Raw genomic sequence first — 20,019 nt, 5'->3', positions numbered from 1 at the left:
AAAGTATAAAAGTATTCACGTAAAAATGATAATCACAAATAAATAAGATCAACAATATGGTTCGGCTAGATATGCTTTTCAGGTACGTCTAACCTTAGTTTTCAGGTACAGAAATGTCTCAAATGTAAAATAACATTGCATATTTGAGTACATAAATTAAAGATGAATCCTATTAAACTTACAAAAGCTATTCAATCCGGATCGGATATGCGTCGTCTTTATCGACTGTATAAAGTTCACTTAAGGCATATACAGACTATGTCTGCTAGGATACTCATCAAGATGGACATGTTGACATACGTTTTGTGTGAGTTTGTCCGTTCAAGAGCAAGACTTGAAAGAGAACTCAGTATTTGCGCGCTGAGAGACGTGTGCGCGCTCTCGGATGAGCGCACAGAGATACATTTCCTCACAGCGCGCGCGGCTTCTCATTCGCGTCTTCTGGCACTAAACCCGGGTGATGACGGTGAAAACGACTGGTCATATTCAAACATGCGGCAGCACTCGCATGCATTGAACAAAGTTTACAAAGAGAGAATTATTTGAAAAATATGAGGGGAAAAAGGACGTTTACACGGCACCCCTGCTCTCGTCAGTTTTTGTTTCTTTATTAGATTGTCATAGGTCACTCTGTTTAATTTTCAAGTGGTTAAACTAATTCGTGGTGTTCCCTTGCGTTGCAGCCACTACCATGTAGCAAATCTTGCACGTAGCATGTTTCTGCTCGTCGTCTGATTCCTCGAAGCCAAACTGTTCCCAGACAACGGAGTTGGTTTTGCCTTTTTTGCTCACCAAACGCTGCTGTAACTGCCCTCCTTCTGCCATCTTTACTCGCGCAGAGTTTTTAAATTCCAGCGGATGATATGCACACGAGACTCCCGATCTGAGAAAGTTTGTGGCTTCGGGAGGGGCGGATGAGCGCATGCGCGTTTCATTCAGAACGCAAGGCAAAATAATCGTTTTTTCTCGATTGTACTATTTTGGTGATCGTTGGGAGGCAAAATCGAAATCGAAATCGAAATTCGATTAATTGCACAGCCCTAGTAATAACCTACCCCTAAACCATGTTTTTATCTTATATTACCCAGTACTTTCTTATGTAAGTACACTGTAAGTACATGCAAGTGTGCATACTGTAAAATAAAGTGCAACCGTTGTGTTTTAGGTTTTCTGTTTATTTTGGGATGATATTTTTTATTAATATGTTTTGTATTTAGATTTTGTGATTCACAGTAAGGCTTACTTGCTGTTTAAATACTTTTATCAAGGTTTTGTGAGGGGACTAATTGTGTCAAGGTACTTTTCCTTGATTTACACACATCCTGCATTGATTGTGATTCATCCCTAAGGCTGTATGGCTAGAAAGCAAACATTTTCCTCTAACAACCATGGTTACAGTATAGTCATACCTTTCAGGGAATCCACATATAGCATATAAATACACACAATATTTCTCACAGAGTAGTTAATTACTTATCAGTGCTGACATGGAACATGAAGAGCTCTTTGCAGACAGCCTCAGCGTCATCACATATAGTGCACTTTCTTAGGCTGTATGAGGCATTTTTGAAGTGGCTTTATTACATGGAAACTTCCAGAAATTTCAAATTTCATGTGTCCTTGCTAAATCAAAAGTATTAGCCTAAATTCCTAGAAATATTTACGGTACCAGTACGGTGGTGTGTATATACAAGCAATGCTGTATTCTTCAAATCTTTCTCCTTCAGATAGATACTGATGGATAGATACTGACTGTTCATCTTGGGAAAGTTCACCAGTTAAAAGGGTCTTAATATTCTTTGATAAATCAATACTCAGACCTTCAGTCTTTCACAAACCCTTCTCTTATGTGTCTCTCTGTGTTTGTTGTCCCTGGCTCAAAACATGAAAGACTTTAAGGCATATAATCCTATAGAATGATCAAGATGGTGTGTATGCATGTGCCTATGTGTCTTTCTTTTTGTGTGTATATGTCAATTACGTTGAAACAGGTGTCACAACGCCACTGGCAAGTGTTCTGTAATATTGATCGCTATGGTATCAATGGGCCTGTCTGGCTCTGACGCTATGCAGTAATCAATGGCTTCTACCCGGCTATAATCTAATGCATGTTTCCTAGTGCTGGTGTGCTCAAGCACCATACGGGAACAGAGGGATATTAAATACAACCTCTTATTCGATTAGCGATGCCCCTTTAGTCAAAACACAACGCCAGTGGAGATGAATATCACATCAGCACTCAAATTACGAGCTCTTGCTCTGGAAGGAAATGTGTTTGTGTTGCTAGGACGCTTGTTTTATATGAGTTTTAGTCCCTTAACAGATTCATTTTGTTATGTTTGTATATGCATCTTTGTAGGGGTTTGAATATTTTCATTAGCAAAAATATGTTTTCCTCTTGCACTTGTTATATATAACGTACATTAATGTATTTTGCATCCGAATAGTATATGGATATTCTTTAGCTGCGTTTACAGGCTGATGCTGTTATATATAGAAAATTTTTGTCTCAACAAATCCATCGCACGTTTACAAGTCAACATTATTGGCTTCTAGCTTCTGGGAATTATAGGTACAGTAGGCAGTGTTTCCCCTAGGTTTACAGCTTTGGGGGGGGGGACCTCCCGAAACTACTAGTGTCGTGGAGCTGGAGTGTTACGGATACTCGGTGTTGCCATAGACAATAAATAAATAAATTAATTTGGTAAATAAATATAAACAAAAATGTTTTATACATCACACAACTATTTACAACACAACAGAGGTTGGCTTAGCTTGAGTTTTTGCTCTGGATTTTGTTGCTTTTAAGAAAAAAAAACCCTAATTTTTGCCCGTTTAGGTTCGTCACCTTCTCCATTGCATTTTTACATTTTTACCATTAAAGTTACTACACGCAAATCCGTGTTTTTTTTTTTGTTGTTGTTGTTTTTTTGGGGGGGAATATATTTCAGGGCTCAATGCTAAGGATTTTTTTCAGGGGTTCAAATTTTTACTTGCCCTGTCAGAATTTTCACTGACCCCACCACAAAAAAAAGACAAATAAAATAAAATAGGCCTAGTATTGTTTTTGAGCCATATAAGCATAATAAATAAGGTTATGACTCTAAAAACTAATATCCTAACTCATATATTTTTTTTATATTGTTAAAGACCGTCAGTAATAAAATAAGAACAAATAATCAAATTATGAGCAAAAGCACAAATAAATACAGCAGAACAAACATATACAAATGAAATAAACAGTTCTTTTCATGTAGGTCTAAACTAGATTGTCAGGTACAAAAATAGTAATCAAATGTAAAATATCACTGCATAGTCTGCATAAAATTATATGTCACTGCATATAAATACAGATTAACCCTTATTAAAAGTTATTCAGTCAAGGGCAGTGAGTAGTTTTTTTTTTGTCTTTTGATATCTCAATATTTATATAGCCAATGATGATATTTACCGGCTTTCCGTGTGTTCACTGTTATACGGTAGGGGGCGCTGTAGCGCATTTCCTGCACGAGAACAGAATCTCCTGATCAAAACACTGCCGAAGAAGCAACGTGGGATATCATAAGCAGATGCATATGTAAAATAACGCGATCATCACCATTAAACAGCATATACATCACAACTGCCTAATGTTATTGAATGAACTGTCAACCCAGGACGAGTTCTAGGACTGTGAAGCTTTGGGGTGTTGATGGACTCGATCTACAACATCTGTGTTTTGTTCATCGTTCAGACGTAACGTTAGTCTTTTACAAAAACGTGCTTTTTTCAGCTTTATGCTCAAAATGTTGCTTTTTCATGAAACTTGTAACATTCAAGTGTTGATTAAAAAAATAATATATGAAGCTGGAATAAAACAGTGGGTCAGTTCTTTCTTTTGATATATTGCATGTTTAGATATTCTGTGGACCATTAAAACTTACAAACTTGACCATAAATGCTGGCGTTGACTGGCAAATTTCATGTTTACGTTGATTTAAAAGACCTAACCGACTATGTTTACGATGATACTCAACAAGACAGGCATTTTGATATAATTTTGTGTGAATATTCGCGCGCGCGCGCGCGTGTGTGTGTGTGTGTTGTGTTGCTGCCCTTCGCGAGTATCAAACTGAGACACTTTCTCGTCTATGAGCGCTTGGCTTGAATATTTAAATTGCCAAGGCTTAAAAATGCACAAATGATCAGTTTCCGTGAAGATGCAGCTCTGGGAGTGTCTTTCACAATGGCACTGAACCATCGGGCAATTCTTATTGTCGACCGTAATGACAAATATTTTTTGTCACTCATTCAGGGGGGGCGGGGGGTCGTTTTGGGAGGGCGGGGCGCCCCCCCTGAACAATGGTAGGGGAAACACTGGTAGGTATCTAGCAATGGTGTCTAATTTCGCCATTGCTTCATTTTCTCCTCTAACACCTCTCCACCTTCCTTCCACCTTTTGCTCTAATCGTTCTTCAAGCTCAAGCCTGGGCGACTTGTGGAACGGCACGAGCTTGATCAATGTGCTGGTTTGCAATAAATTAAGTTCAAGTGACAAGAGAATGTCCATACTTGTCCTGGCCGGTGGTGATCGTTGATTGGTGACACCCACCCAGGCTCCCAGACCACTGCTGAATCATCAGAATTGGCTGATTTAGTTACGGCAGCCTGGACAGGCCAATCTATCAATTGATCGGTTGGAGTAATGCATTGCTGACCTGGGTCAAGGGAGCTTGGGCTTGTGGCTAGAGGTTGAGCGGGTCCAGGGCTTTGTGGGTGTGGTGGTTCACCTCGCAAGCCTGGCCTGCAGTGCACTAAAGAGGATTTAGGGAGTTGGTTAGTAGAGCTTAATCTTACACTTAGCGGGACGTGGCACTCTGGCGGTCACACTGCGTTTAAAGAAGATGGATGCCTATGTTCTTCGGGCCTCCAGGGGTCTACACAGAAAGGCTTGATCAAGAGGCAGGGTCTCCGAACACTCCATCAGCCTAACAGCGTTGCAGCCAGCCGCACAAACGCAGAGCCTGTGCGACCCAAAAGATCCCCCAAGAAGAACTGCTTCTTGAACAGAGCCGGCCCAAGGCATAAGCGAACTAAACGGCTGCTTAGGGCCCCCGAGAGCACATGAAATTACTTATTGCTGTAGCATATATGTTATTTTATGATGATTGAAATCACGAAATGGCCTTAAACAATTACTAAATAAACTGCAAAAAGTAATAATATGCACGGATTGATTCTGACAGCGCTGCACAAGCTCGCGGCGCCCTCGGCCAGATACTATTCGCTTGTTAGCCAGGGTTCAAAGTCCAAAGTGCAAGAAAACCAGCGCTAAAACGCACTCGTCAGTTGCCCGGTAACCTTTTTATGAATGGATGGATTTGAGAATGCGCTATGGTTTAGTGTGAATATCTTGTCTGACGTGATGCATGTTTTGGACGGGAGAGCCTACAGCATGGCTTCCAGTTTCTCAGTAAATGTTTTTTCTGCGAGTGCTATATCGTCCCCTTGGAATTATAAGTTGTGTAGCCGACATTTTGGAAGTTTTATTTTGAAAATTAAAAGGTTCTTTCTACACAGTCGAATGGAATGCAAAAAATACAATTATATTTCCGCCAAAATAAAAGCTCTGTTTAATGTTTGAAATAAATCAACATTTCTTGTTTTTAAAAGATGTCTCTTCTGCTCAGCAAGGCTGTATTTATTTGATTAAAAATACAGTAAAAACAGAAATATTGTGAAATAATATTATAATGTAAAACAGCTGTTTTCTATGTGAATATACAGTATAGTAAAGTGTCATTTATTCCTGTGATCAAAGCTGAATTTATCATCATTACTCCGGTCTTCAGTGTCACAAGATCCTTCACTAATCATTCTCATATGATGATTTGATGCTCAACAAACATTTATGATTATCAGTGTTAAAAACAGTTGTGTACAATATTTTTAGGATTTTTTGAAAGCTTTTCTATTTCAGAGAAATGCTGTTCTTTTGAACCTAGGCTACTTAAAAGAATAAAAATAAAAATAAATAAAAAATAAATAAAAACATTCATATCCCAGTCTGAACTGTAGTACTATAAGGCTTTGAATATTAACACCTGACCACTTTTGTGGGTTTTCTACTGTCACAATTAAAAACCGTATAAGGGATAAAACATGACAGCAAGACATGATGTAAGCAACTCAGCTACAACTAATAACATTGATGTGCGAATTATTAAGAATCGACAATAGTCAATTGTATTGGTGGCGCCGAGGGGCCCCCAAATAAAATTCTGCTTAGGGCCCCATAAGGGCCGGGCCGGCCCTGTCAATGAGTGATAGAGAAGTGAATAGAAACAATGGGATGGATAGATTAGAAGCACATTTGAGATATGGTGTTACCACCAACTCCATACTGCAGTTCTGGGGGTGGATGAAGATGTTGTTTTGTGACTAAATATTAAAAGTTGGGTCACCAACAATTTATGTGCATCTTACACCACAAATAGTTGTTTGACTAGGACATTTTTCATTCCTGGGTTGAAGCATTTCCTATTGAAATGTTTTTTTTTTTTTGTTGTTGTTGTTGATATTGTTTTTATTATTATTATGACCAATAGGCTATAGTGTTATATGAGCCACGGACCATAATTTGCTACTTACAAGTCATTTGCATGTGGTGGAGGGCCATTCTAAATCTAGAAAGCATTTGATTGAACACAAATGTGTTGCGCTGGATAAATAATCAATAATGGAATATTTCTGGAAGAAAAGGATTGTAAACATCCATATGTTCAAAGATGATATGAGCTATAAACGTTTTTGTTAATTTTAGTTTACAGTTGATTTTTTATTTATTTAAATTATGTACACTAACATGATATCAAGACTATAGACTGTTTTCTTTTATTGAGCAACACACAGTAGAAGTTTGTTCAATTATTGAATGATTTCCCCCCCCCAAGTGTATTTGAATGAATCGATTAAGTGAATGAATCACTGACTCATTCATAAAGACAGCCTCAGTTCAGAATAGCCACTAAAATATGTCTAAGGTTACATAATGTAACCTATGAGAACAGGGAACGAGACACCGCCTCTCTTTGCCATGCCTCATAGCGTGCAAAGGGGACAGGGGAGAGGACAAAAAATTATGAAGTTGTTATTTGAAATACTCAACATAACATGACATGTTCTTCGTTACCAATTCACAGGGATGTGATATATTATATTACATTAAATTCATTATATTAATCTGATTTGTTTTTGGTGGGCACTTAAAAATATGAAGACAAAAAAAAGATATTTAGCTAATTTTAGGTCTATTGAATGCATAGTTTAGAATGTTCCAGAACTTGTTCAGATTTTTTATATTATTATTTTTTTAAAATAATAAAGGTCTGAGTTCTAGAAAAAGTTACAGAATGTTGTGACTTTCTGCCCATCTCCCTAGGATAGCTAATAACAAGCTGTCGTGACATGACACGCTAATGTCATGTGACCTCCTCACAGTGTCCTCCCAGCCACACAAGCGCTTTGATGCCTCGGTTTGGCAAGTGCTAGACACGGTCTCACTGGACAAGACCAGTCATTTCAGAGAAAATAACCCACAGCATGCACAAGAAAAAGGCCTTTCTTTCGCTCTCACCATCTCTCTCTCTCCGTCTGCATTGGTGCAAAACCTGCCCCAAAAGACACAAACAAAAATACACATGCATATCACACATTCCCCTTCAAGCTTTCAAGCAAAGCCTCCTGCAAACATCTCCTTTGATTTGCTCTCTCTACTTTTATCTTTTGCTAGCATGACTTTCGCTGTTCTATTAACTTGGCTACAAGAATGTTGAGTTATCTTAGTTCTCATGTAGCTTGGCTGAAGATTGAGGTCTCTATCATAGCTGTTGGCTACAACCAGTATTTGTAGCATTTGGAAGTATATGTTTGGCATCTCCTGCATCCATTACCAATGACTGGAGAGGAACACACAGCGTGATAGTCTGCAGGGAATCTGGACTCATGTGAGCTTTTGTTTTCCGCATCTGAAGAGACAAACGAGGCTTTAAGTTTTCCAAGACTTTAACTGCATCTCTACTTAATGGCTCATGCTGATTGTTTAACTTTGCAACCTCGATCTTTCCAAAATCATTAGACATCATATCCTCCTTTTCCTTCTCTTGGTTTCTCCTCGCTGACAAAGGTTTCCTCTGTAGCATCATGCATGAAATGCCCCACATTACATGACACGTTCTTCCTCACCTCACCCACAAATTAACAGTTTGCTCGGATGTGGTTTTTCCTGTATTTATGTGGATTTCAGTATTTTCCAACCTGAAGTATGAGAAAATATGTTGTCAAGAAAAGAGAAGCTTTAAGGTCTCCCAGCATTTTCCCCCTGCCAAAATAAAATGATAATAATCATTGTTATTTCTATAGCACCTTTCATACAAGGAATGCTTCTCAAAGTGCTTTACCATTATATATGAAGTACTTTTATATAAGTCTTGCCTGTTTATTAGTACTTGCAAGCTGTCTAAGACATGTTTCTGTGTGCACAGGTGTGGCTTGTGTATAGCAGCTAGGGCAAAGCCCTACCAACATATTCATCAACTTTAAAACATAGATCCATACATTTAAACTTCCAATAATGTAATTTGTTAATCATAAATGCATGCAGTTTTGAGTTGGCCCTGAGTTATGGAATTTACATGCATGACCTCTGTACACAGTGCACGCCATTGTAATGACTGTAGGTCTGTCCTCTCCCCTTGCCACAGCATTTTCACGTCAGGTCCCAATAAACTGTTCTCATTCACTTACCACCCCCTGCCTTGAATTCATAAATATATATAGATGGATAAATCAAGTCCCGCCATATAGCTTTTTACATTCAAAAACTGAGAAATATGTCACAATACAGAAATCAAGTCAGCCATAACTTCCATTACATGACTTTAAGTTTGCTGAGCAGAATACTAATTATGAGATTACATGAAATCAAAATGCAACTGAAAAAATAAATAAAAACAATATAGCTGTGTATATATATATATATATATATATATATATATATATATATATATATATATATATATATATATATATATATATATATATATATATATATATATATATATATATATATATATATATATATATACAAGTCAAGACTGAGTCCAAAGGGGCCAAGTCGGACTTAAGTCCGAGTCCAAAAAGGTATATATATATATATATATATATATATATATATATATATATATATCTTGACTAGTCTTGACTTGTACTCGATTGGTTAAAGACTCGTACTCAACGTGGACTCGAACCTAACACTACAGATCACCATTTCTGAGATCCTCCCAGCGAGATCTTTCTTACTGACGTCAGGTTAGAAGAAATGCCTAGGTTAGTGGCTCTTCCTTTGTGTTAATACTGTTCTTGTGCTAGATGTCTTTATTGCGTATAATAAACATCCTCATTGGACTAGACCTTTCTGAGGTCATCACATATCAAAGACCACCTTAGGCATTTCAGATTTGTTTTTGCAGCATTCCTCACCCACTTCCTCATCAAGAGCATCTTACCAGCCAGATTTCACACTTGCGCCCTATTAAGCAGCCTGTGTGGGGCGATCCATCTCAGCCTTTTCCCATAGCGACTTGTATACCCTCCCTTCCATCTGTCAGACCCTAATGCCCCTAGCTTGTTTTGCTCTGCCAATGAGAGATTATGAGGTACTTCATGTACCAGCCCATTCCAGATACTCAAGTATAGAAACTCCCATACTCTTTTTTTCCCCCCTTCAGGATTATTTGATTAATATAAATTTTAAAAGAACAACATTTATTTCTGGATCAAAAATGGTCTTTGAACATGGTCATCCACACACACAGTACAAAGTTCACTTACCATGTGAACTGTGAGCCACTAATGACAATAAACCTAAAATAAATGCCAATAAACCATTTGTAATATCAACTTACCCTCTTTATTTAAATACAAAATAGGGCAGATCATAACACAAAGTACTATTTTGTACTATTAATCAAAATCTGTAAATGATATATATAAAAATAAAAAAAGTCTGAGTGACTGATTTGAAAAGTTAGTAATAAAATGGACAACAAAGTAACACATTACATAGAAAAAGTGTCAGGTCTATTATTTAGCATTTACACTCCAAGACTTAATTCACAGATCATTTGACATACAGTATCAGCTTGTTTTGCTTTGAATTAAATCAATAAATTAAATCAATTTAATGCGTCCTTGCTGAATAAAAGTATTACTTTATTTAAAAAAGGAAGAAAAGTAAAAACTGTGTGTTAGTGTGTGTGTGTGTGTATGTGGCTCAGGTAGACCCAAAGTCATGGGGAAAAAAATGTCCCCACAAAGACGGCAATATCCAATATTTTTTTGAAAATATTTTGGTCCCCAATATATATATATATATATATATATATATATATATATATATATATATATATATATATATATATACAGCACTTTCTTATTTAAAAGTGCTGTAACTCTGGGGACAAAAGGAACTTTTGACTTTTGTAGATCCTCTGCACCTTCACAAAGGCATCTGAAACTGTAATGAGAAAAAGTAGGAGGACACACAGTTGCAAACTCTCAAGGAGGGACCTTTTATCTCCCAATTTCCTTTACAAGGACTCCTGACTGCATGCTGGCCCTTGGCCTTGCTCTGGTAATGCAAGGAGAGAAGCATTTCTTTTACATTCTCTTCTCCCTCACGTTCCCCCCTCCCCTCAAGCTCTGGCTCTATTGGTGTTAATCTGGACTTGCACTGCGACTCCTGCGACTCCCTCCAAAAAATAGCTTTTCAGGTTATAAAACAAAATGGGTCCCCATATATATTTAAAGGGCTTAATTTGGCAACGCTATACAAGATAATTCAGGCAAGGTAGGAGTAAAGTGGAGTTTATAATTCCCCAACATTTTCATTAATTTGCTCCTCATGTTTGCTGCCTGCAGTAATCGGGGAATGAAATAAGACTCCGAATGATGATAAATCACTCGGTTGCCATGTTTTCTGCGGTGCTGCTTCATTACTGAACGCTGATGAGAGTGAAAGTAGTTTTTGCATTGCTTTGTGAGTCAGGGGAGGGAGGAATGTGTGTGTGTGTGTGTGTGTGTGTGTGTGTGGGAGATGTGTCATTTTCTACCCTCTTACCAGCTGTCATTTTCTTTCTTTTTTCTGTCTGTGTGTTTTGGTCAAATATGCACTTGTGTCTACTTACAATTTGTGAGTTTAACTCTCTGTCTATGTGCACTGAAAATGTGTTTGTGTGGGTTAGTAGGCCTATGTGGAGGACATATTCTCCCTCTTTTGTAGCATCTTTTCTTTTTCTGTTTTTTTTTATTTATTTGTTTGCTCCAGGCTGAACAAGCACCTCACTCATTTCATTTCGGGGGTTGTTTTTGTCTTGAGCCTGTCTGTGTGTTTTTGTGTCTGGTTGTATATCAGTCTTGGAGTTGGCAGGGTTTAAAGGGCTGAATGTGAATCCAAACAGGCCAAAATCAATCTGTCTGTGGTGCCTTTCTTTGGCTCTTTTCTTCCTCTGAATGACTTGCCGGTCATTCCGCTGTATTGTTGGTGACAATATGTATCAATATGCTGAGAACGTGATGTCTGTATGCCTGTATCCCTGCATGTCAAGGGCTGAAGATTCTAATTTCCTGTAAAACCATGCTGAGAATAGCTATTGAATCACCTCAGAGCTAAAAACACAAAGTCACTTTTTGAGGGGAAGTTTGTTCCTGTGGTGTGGAAAGTTTATTTTGTCCGGTCAGTTTTGTAATTAAAGGGATAGTTCACCCAAAATGTATTATCTCTATATATTACTAAACTTCAATTTTGACTATTCTTTATTTAGACTGAACAAAATTATAAACGCAACACTTTTGTTTTTGCCGCCATTTTTCATGAGCTGAACTCAAAGATCTAAGACTTTTTCTAAGTACACAAAAAAGGCCTATTAATCTCAAATATTGTTCACAAATCTGTCTAAATCTGTGTTAGTGAGCACTTCTCCTTTGCCGAGATAATCCATCCACCTCACAGGTGTGGCATATCCAGATGCTGATTAGACAGCATGATTATTGCACAGGTGTGCCTTAGGCTGGCCACAATAAAAGGCCACTCTAAAATGTGCAGTTTTATCACACAGCACAATGCCACAGATGTCGCACGGGAGCGTGCAATTGGCATGCTGACTGCAGGAATGTCCACCAGAGCTGTTGCCCGTGAAATTAATGTTCATTTCTCTACCATAAGCCATCTCCAAAGGCGTTTCAGAGTATTTGGCTGTACATCCAACCGGCCTCACAACCGCAGTACACGTGTAACCACACCAGCCCAGGACCTCCACATCCAGCATCTCCACCTCCAAGAGACCATCTGAGACCAGCCACCCGGACAGCTGCTGTAACAATCATTTTGCATAACCAACGAATTTCTGCACAAACTGTCAAAAACCATCTCAGGGAAGCTCATCTGCATGCTCGTCGTCCTCATCAGGGTCTCGACTTGACTGCAGTTCGTCGTCGTTACCAACTAAAATGGACAAATGCTTACATTCGATGGGGTCCGGCACTTTGGAGAGTTGTTCTCTTCACGGATGAATCCCAGTTTTCACTGTACAGGGCAGATGGCAGACAGCGTGTATGGTGTCGTGTGGGTGAGCAGTTTTCTGATGTCAATGTTGTGGGTTGAGTGGCCCATGGTGGAGGTGGGGTTATGGTATGGGGAGGCATATGTTATGGACAACGAACACAGGTGATTTTTTTTTGATGGCATTTTGAATGCAAAGAGATACCATGACAAGATCCGGAGGCCCATTGTTGTGCCATTCAGACACGACCATCACCTCATGTTGCAGCATGATAATGCACTGCCCCATGTTGCAAGGATCTGTACACAATTCATGGAAGCTGAAAACATCCCAGTTCTTTCATGGCCAGCATACTGACCGGACATGTCACCCATTGAGCATGTTTGGGATGCTCTGGATCTAAGACACACCTGTGCAATAATCATGCTGTCTAATCAGAATCTTGATATGCCAGGTGGATGGATTATCTCGGCAAAGGAGAAGTGCTCACTAACACAGATTTAGTCAGATTTGTGAACAATATTTGAGAGAAATATGCCTTTTGTGTATATAGAAAAAGTCTTAGATCTTTGAGTTCAGCTCGTGAAAAATGTGGACAAAAACAAAAGTGTTGTGTTTATAATTTTTTTTCAGTGTAAGTACAACCCAGAGTGACAGAGTAGATTTCAAGCTCCAAAAAGGACAAGAAACCACAACAAAAGTCTAATAAAAGTTGTCCATATCATGCACTTTATTCCAAGTATTAATGCACTGATATAAGATGATAATTATTTTCATTCTATTCTTTATAACCAACAATATAATACAAATATTTTGTGTAAATAAACTAAAACCGTATTTTAAAGGTTACAAAGTTAGCAATTTAGACATACCAGAATTATAATATACAGTAGGAGAAATGGAAATACATTTTGAGATTTGCAGATAATTTGATCATCTCAAAATTCTAAAGTCTGGAATATAACAAATTCAATTATTTACTGATGATCTTTGTACCAAAACTCTGAAATCTCTTTCATTATGCATTTAGTGTGTGTGTGTGTGTGTTGTAGCCAAACATAATGTGGCAGATGGAATAGGGAATAAGATTTGTGAGCTGATGCAATTTGAATAATTGTCAGTTACAAATATTACAAAACTGTTACTTTAAGCAGTGTTTATATAAATATGCTGAGCGATATATTATATAAAGTCTAAATTCTTTAGAACTTCCAAAAACATACTTTTTTTTTTTCCCTGTTGTATTTTTATTTTATAGATTTTTACTTTCCCTTTTCAGAATGTGACTGTTTGTCACATCGGTTGACATGCCTCTGTAATTTTAGCTGGTAGTTCCGTGGATGACGCATGTCAGACCAACGTGTCTGGTTCACTCTTAGTCATGCACATGCTGCTCTTCAAATAATCTCTTGTGTGAGAAACATCAGCCTCTCTAGAAAAGTCTATGTTCCATCCAATGTATTAACTTTCTGCTCTGGCTTGACTTCAACATTCCCTCGGCATCCTCATTGCGTAGTTTCTTTAATAAAGTCAGGAAACTCTTGTCTGCCAACAGTCATGCTTGCTTTCAATTAAGGACGTTTCAGAGGCATCGCACCGTGCATCAGAGCACCCGCCACGCGAGCGAGGCCCGAGACGCTCACACCGATGCATGCGAATGCGCGTCAGTGCCGCAAGGCCACGCCATTCTCCGCAGAGGTGATGCAGCCAACCAGGATTTAATTGTGTTTTTAGGCTCATATTAAGCGGATGAGATGGAATTAACTACAGACAAATTAACGTAATAAAAGCTCTCAGAGCTACATGCCCACTTCCCCACTCCACCCTATCGAGTTTCAACTTGACCACGCACCCCTCCCCCAACACTTGAGAGCGGCTAACGGGATTGACATTGATAGGTGGATGGAGCTGTGGAATCGAGTGTAATTGCGTTAATCGGGCAGACATGGATCTGTGGAGCAGGGCTCTAACTGTATTAGCACGCTACATATGTTAGCGTTATGAATGCTGGGGGTGAACTTGGTTGGGTGATGGAGCATTCAGTTCATCCTGCAGCACAAGCGGAAGGGGGCGGGTGGAGAAATGCATGCTGGGCTGTAGGGGTAAACCATGTGGAACCGTTCAATCAGAAATCGGAGTGAAAGAGCAAGAGATATATGTGGAGAGTGAACATTGGAGGATAAAGGAAATGTTTAGAAGAACATTGAATTATGGGCCTGCTCTTTGCCTTTAAACAAGAATCAAATCATTTGGTTTTATTGCTGCTGTTATTGCTCTCGTTGTTGTCGGTTTGTTGTTTTTTTCCCTTTAATAGGTTAGGTTAGTTAGTTATGATAATGCACTCATTCTCTGAGTTGACATGTCATTTGACTTAATTACAATCGCTTATATGCTTTTACTCGCCCACATGTGTGCTTTTGTATTGTCAAACTAAGATCAGTTGTCTACATCAGTGATTGCCAGTCTGGGGTTTGTGTTCCACAGGGGTTATTTAAAGACATTTCAAAACAGACATTTCTAATTGAAATAACCCAATATTGTATTACTTATTAGCAGGCCCACACGGAATCTGCGCCCGCAGACTTCTCTAGAAAACTCTGCAGATTTCCACAGACTGTAGTGTCCATCATTGAGAAGCTTACACAAGCTGCGTGTGCGCGACTGTGAGGGGTAGTAGGCTGAGCTGATTGACGTGACATTTTTTTAAAGTGAAAGAGTGATATTTTGAAAGGCCTTAAATTAAATTGACCGCGGAGGAGTTAAGGAAAGGTCACTTGTTTGCAAAAATTACTTAATTATTGTTAATTTATTTACTTGATTTATTTTACTCTATTGTTAAATTATAGGAAATCATTAAATAGGTTATATTTAATGATATATATTTGTATTCAATATTCAATTAAAATAATATACACAATTTTTTTATGACTATTTATTCATTTATCCTATTTTTTATTTATTATTATTATTTACAAAATTGAGTATTTCAAAATTCAGTTCTATTTTTATCCCATCAAATCTCTTAGCCAATCAAACCATTATTGAACTAAATTCACTTAAAATGAAATAAAAGCTTCTATATTTGTCAAACTGCTTCAGTTTGAATGAAAGCTGCTTGGTGAATATGTAATTGTTTTGGTGTAGAAGTGAGTCAGTGTACTGATGACCATTTTAATTATATTAAAGAGACAGCTAAGTGATATCTAGTATAATAAAATAAAATTAAATAAACATATTTCTTGTTTGGTGTTGATGAGCCTTACAGAGCACTTTCTGATTTCTTTTATTGATCTTGACTTGCATATTGATTATACACTCGCCAGTGGCGCCACTATGCATACCATGAGTGCTCCGACTGACCTGAGGAGCATTTTCTGTGGAAATATTTCAGCAGTTATAATGTCCCGTATTTCTGTCGACTGAACAAGCGATTCTAATTATTTGTGAATGAATCATTCTTTTGAGTCGATTTCTTTCTTTTGTGCGAATTGTCGTTTGCAAAAAGTGTCTTGATCAATTTGAAAAATCTGCATAAAGTAAGTGTGAAGTACACATAGTTAGGCCTCATGAGGTTTTTATAAATAATGTCCCTCTGTGCATACCGTTAAATGAAATCCTGAGGTGCCCATGTTACTTGTCATAATTCAAAAGCTGTGGCTACATGACCATGCTCAATGAATCTATAGTCGTCTGCCATTGTTGGGTCCTTTCTCATTCCCTCACGCATGGCTGCCTCGCACATGAGAGTCCTTTACCAGTCTTTGTTGATGTTGCTCTGCAAGTCTTTATCCTGTCAGCAGCACCAAATGTGCAGTTTTAATCACTTTTCTGCTTGGAGCTCAGAGCTCCATAAATATGTTCTGTCAACATGCAAACATTTATAAATAAGTCATACCGCCCCGATGTTTCAGCATGGTTGCTTGCACACCCTTTCGATGAGTGAAAACGAATGTCCGTCTCACCCCAGTTTATTGTGCCTCCTTGTTTACTACATAAAAACATGAAATATAAATGCAGGCGTGAAGACCAAGGCATTAGGGTCATGTATGATGCATAAGCTTATCCACCCTGATTCTGTTTTTCCACTTTATATTTCACACAGTACAGACAGATGTGAATATGGAGGGACTCAACTGTCATTGTTTTAGTACACATTATCATAATGGAGTGTGTGTAGGTGTTTGTGTCTCGACCGAAGCACTATGTTTAACACAAATTCACATACTGTGTGATTCAATTTGATTTGCTATATGACATTCACAATGACAAAACATAGCAATATGTCTCATACTAAATCCTAAAAAACCCCACAAAAAACTATTTAGACAAAAACCTTTTATAAGCATCCAATTAAAATTAAATGACTTAATGCATCAATTTGTAGTCAGAGTTACATAAAAAAATTATCTTGTCTGTCTAGAATTATGGTTAACATGACCTCCATTAAACACCCACAATTCCAACAAATGCAAGCGCTGAAGTCCATTCTTCAGTTATGCAATTAAATCAGTATAATACAAATATCTTGAAAGCTTTTGAAGATGAAATGTGTAATTTCAGAAATTAAAAAAACAAAAACAAAAAAACATCTTCTTAAGTCATAGATATTTATTTATTTATTCATTTGATGGATGGATGGAGGAATGGATGGAGATTCACTCTCAGTAAAAAGTCACCAGGACATTCTTGTTTGATGGATGGATGGATGGATGGATGGAGATTCCCTCTCAGTAAAAAAATCACCTGGACATTCTTGTTTAGTGGATGGATGGATGGATGGGTGGAGATTCACTTTCAGTAAAAAGTCACCAGGATATTCTTGTTTGATGGATGGATGGATGGAGATTTACTCTCAGTAAAAAGTCAGGACATTCTTGTTTATTGGATGGATGATGAATAATGGATAATGGTTAATGGATGGATGGGTGGAGATTCACTTTCAGTAAAAAGCTCCCTGGACATTCTTCAAATATTCAAATTTTGTGAATTTGCATTTTAGGGTGCACTGTCCCTTTAACTAAACATCAGCACGACCAGATCAGATCAGATCAGTCACCTCTCCACTTACTGGAGAAATCAAGCCAATAGAAGACATAGACAATAGACGTGTGGCCAGATTATGGTCAGGCTGGTTGTAAATCTGATTAGTGTTGTTTCTAACCTGCAATGGTGCCACAAATGGCATTAATTTTTCTTATCGGCCCCATAAGATCCTCCTCTCCTCCTCAACCCACAGACCAGAGTGACCACTCATCAATTTATCTGATACGAGCTGTTGCTATTAGTCTGTCTGGGTTTTATGTCCCTATCCTGTAAACACGGGGGTAACTGGGGCCGCTGAGTCCAATTTATAGAAGCTCGACAGGCTATTTACAGAAGCCAGACAGAAAAAAAATGGTTCTGATAGTAGATCTTGTGATTAAAAGAGCAGATCTCCTGTGCGGTGGTAAATAGATGAATGCATTTTAACCTTGACAAACAAGAAACCTCTTTGCTGATGGCTTCTATTAAAACAATAATATAGGCAGTGGAGGTCAGTAGAGCTTGTAGTGTAACTCAAGTCCATTTGTCATAAGAGTTTGGTTTGTTTGGTTGATGTGAAACGGTGGTTTGGACCAAATAAACAAACCACACTCAAAAAATATTTAGGCCTAAATATTTATGTATTTGAATTGCGTATAACATTCCCATCCATTTTTAATACACAGTTTTAACATAAACCAAAAAAATACATTTAATGTGATGCATATATGTCATGCATAAAATAAACTGGTGGAACAGGTAGATTTCTGCACTCTGCATTAATAAATAAATGAAAAATAATTAAACAAACAGTTTATTATTTACTATTTGATTTAATTTAAATATCCATAGTTGCAAAATGCATTTATTCAAATTGCTTAGAATCAGCAGAAATCTGTTGTAAAAAAAAAAAAGTATGAATATTTAAAAAATATGGCTAATGTGGCAAAAAAAAAAAAAAAAATGTATATGCGTTGGCCGTTTATTTACATGGCAATGACATTTTGGGGGCCTGAAAGCACAAACTTTTGAAAACGGGTTTAAAGGTGCAAGTTTTCGAAAACGATATCGTTAGCATCTCCGGATAACTACCAAAATGTGAATTTGTGAAAACGGTGATGTTGTTTGCTTGCGTTATTATGTGTTCAGTCTGTAGATGTGAAGTGTTTCGTTACAAAGTGACATCGCCGACTACTGGCCTGACATGAATTATTAAACATTTTTAGCCAGTTTTAGCCGAACGTGGTTTGTTTTTAGAACTCTGTCGTCTGTACACGAAAAACACAAAGCGAATAACGTTTCCAATTTTAGTACATTGTTGTAGTGTAAATGTATGAGATTGATGATAACTAAATTGATGATAAATAACTATATATATATATATATATATATATATATATATATATATATATATATATATATATATATATATATAATATTTTAACTAAAAATAACTAATTTAACTCAATAATTATTGTGTTTTAAAATGTATAATGATTTGTTTTAGTTTATTTGTTCTATTACGCATATCTTACCTGTTGAATGTGGATGTGCCTTTAACCCCTTAAGCCTTGAAGGTATTTTTAGAGTTTTTTTGTCTGAGTGACATATACAACTTTAAAGACTCATAACTCCAAAACTATAGTAAGGAGAGTCAAATGGTAGGTATCATTTGTTATCAAACATTTTATATTTTTGGAAAATATAAATTTGATTATATTTGGACAATATATTGCTGAGAAACTGCTGATAAAAGGGAATATTTTAAAATATTTTTAAAATAATTTTACAAATATTTCGTATTTAACATTCAATAACTCAGGAAGGAAATAGGGCAGCAGAAAAATGTTCCCCTATATGTGGCCTGCATCTGGATCAATTTTTGTGGCGATATCATAAAGTAATCAAAAGTTACAGCATTTAGAACAAAGGTAGCCTTTTTGTTCAGTCCTTGACATTTACAAAACTGTTGTTTTCTGAGTGAAATACACAAATTTAAAGACTCATAACTCAAACTATAGCAAGGAGAGTCAAAAAGGATGTATTATTTGTTAAAACACTTTTAATATTTTTAGAAAATATAAATTATTATTACATTTGGACAATCTAATGCTGAGAAACTGCTGATAAAACATATTATTACAATATTATGTATATTATATTATATTTATTATATAATAACACATAATGGGTATCATTTTAAAGCTTAGAATCTCAGCTTTTCAATGAATCTATCATTTTTTATATGCTCTTGACGAGCGCTGAGTTATTCATCTAAACCGGAGTGTACCGCCCGCGGGCGCCCTCTAGCTGCTATATAACGTAAATGGCCATATTCTGCAAAACTGCACTGATCACCATATCATCTGTGAGGAATATCTCATGATCTACGCAATGG

The 20,019-nt window shown here is 37.2% G+C and overlaps 1 protein-coding gene across 1 annotated transcript in view; it reads left to right on the top strand.

Annotated features, from left to right (window-relative positions):
• Nucleotides 1–20,019, top strand: part of ctnna2 (catenin (cadherin-associated protein), alpha 2) — a 673,292-nt gene that overhangs the window by 213,908 nt on the left and 439,365 nt on the right. The window lies entirely within an intron of this gene.

Source organism: Gobio gobio, assembly GCF_949357685.1.
Source record: "Gobio gobio genome assembly, chromosome: 3".
Lineage (NCBI taxonomy): Eukaryota > Metazoa > Chordata > Actinopteri > Cypriniformes > Gobionidae > Gobio > Gobio gobio.
Note: the sequence above shows the minus strand (reverse complement) of the source record. Positions and strands in the feature narration are given on the sequence as shown.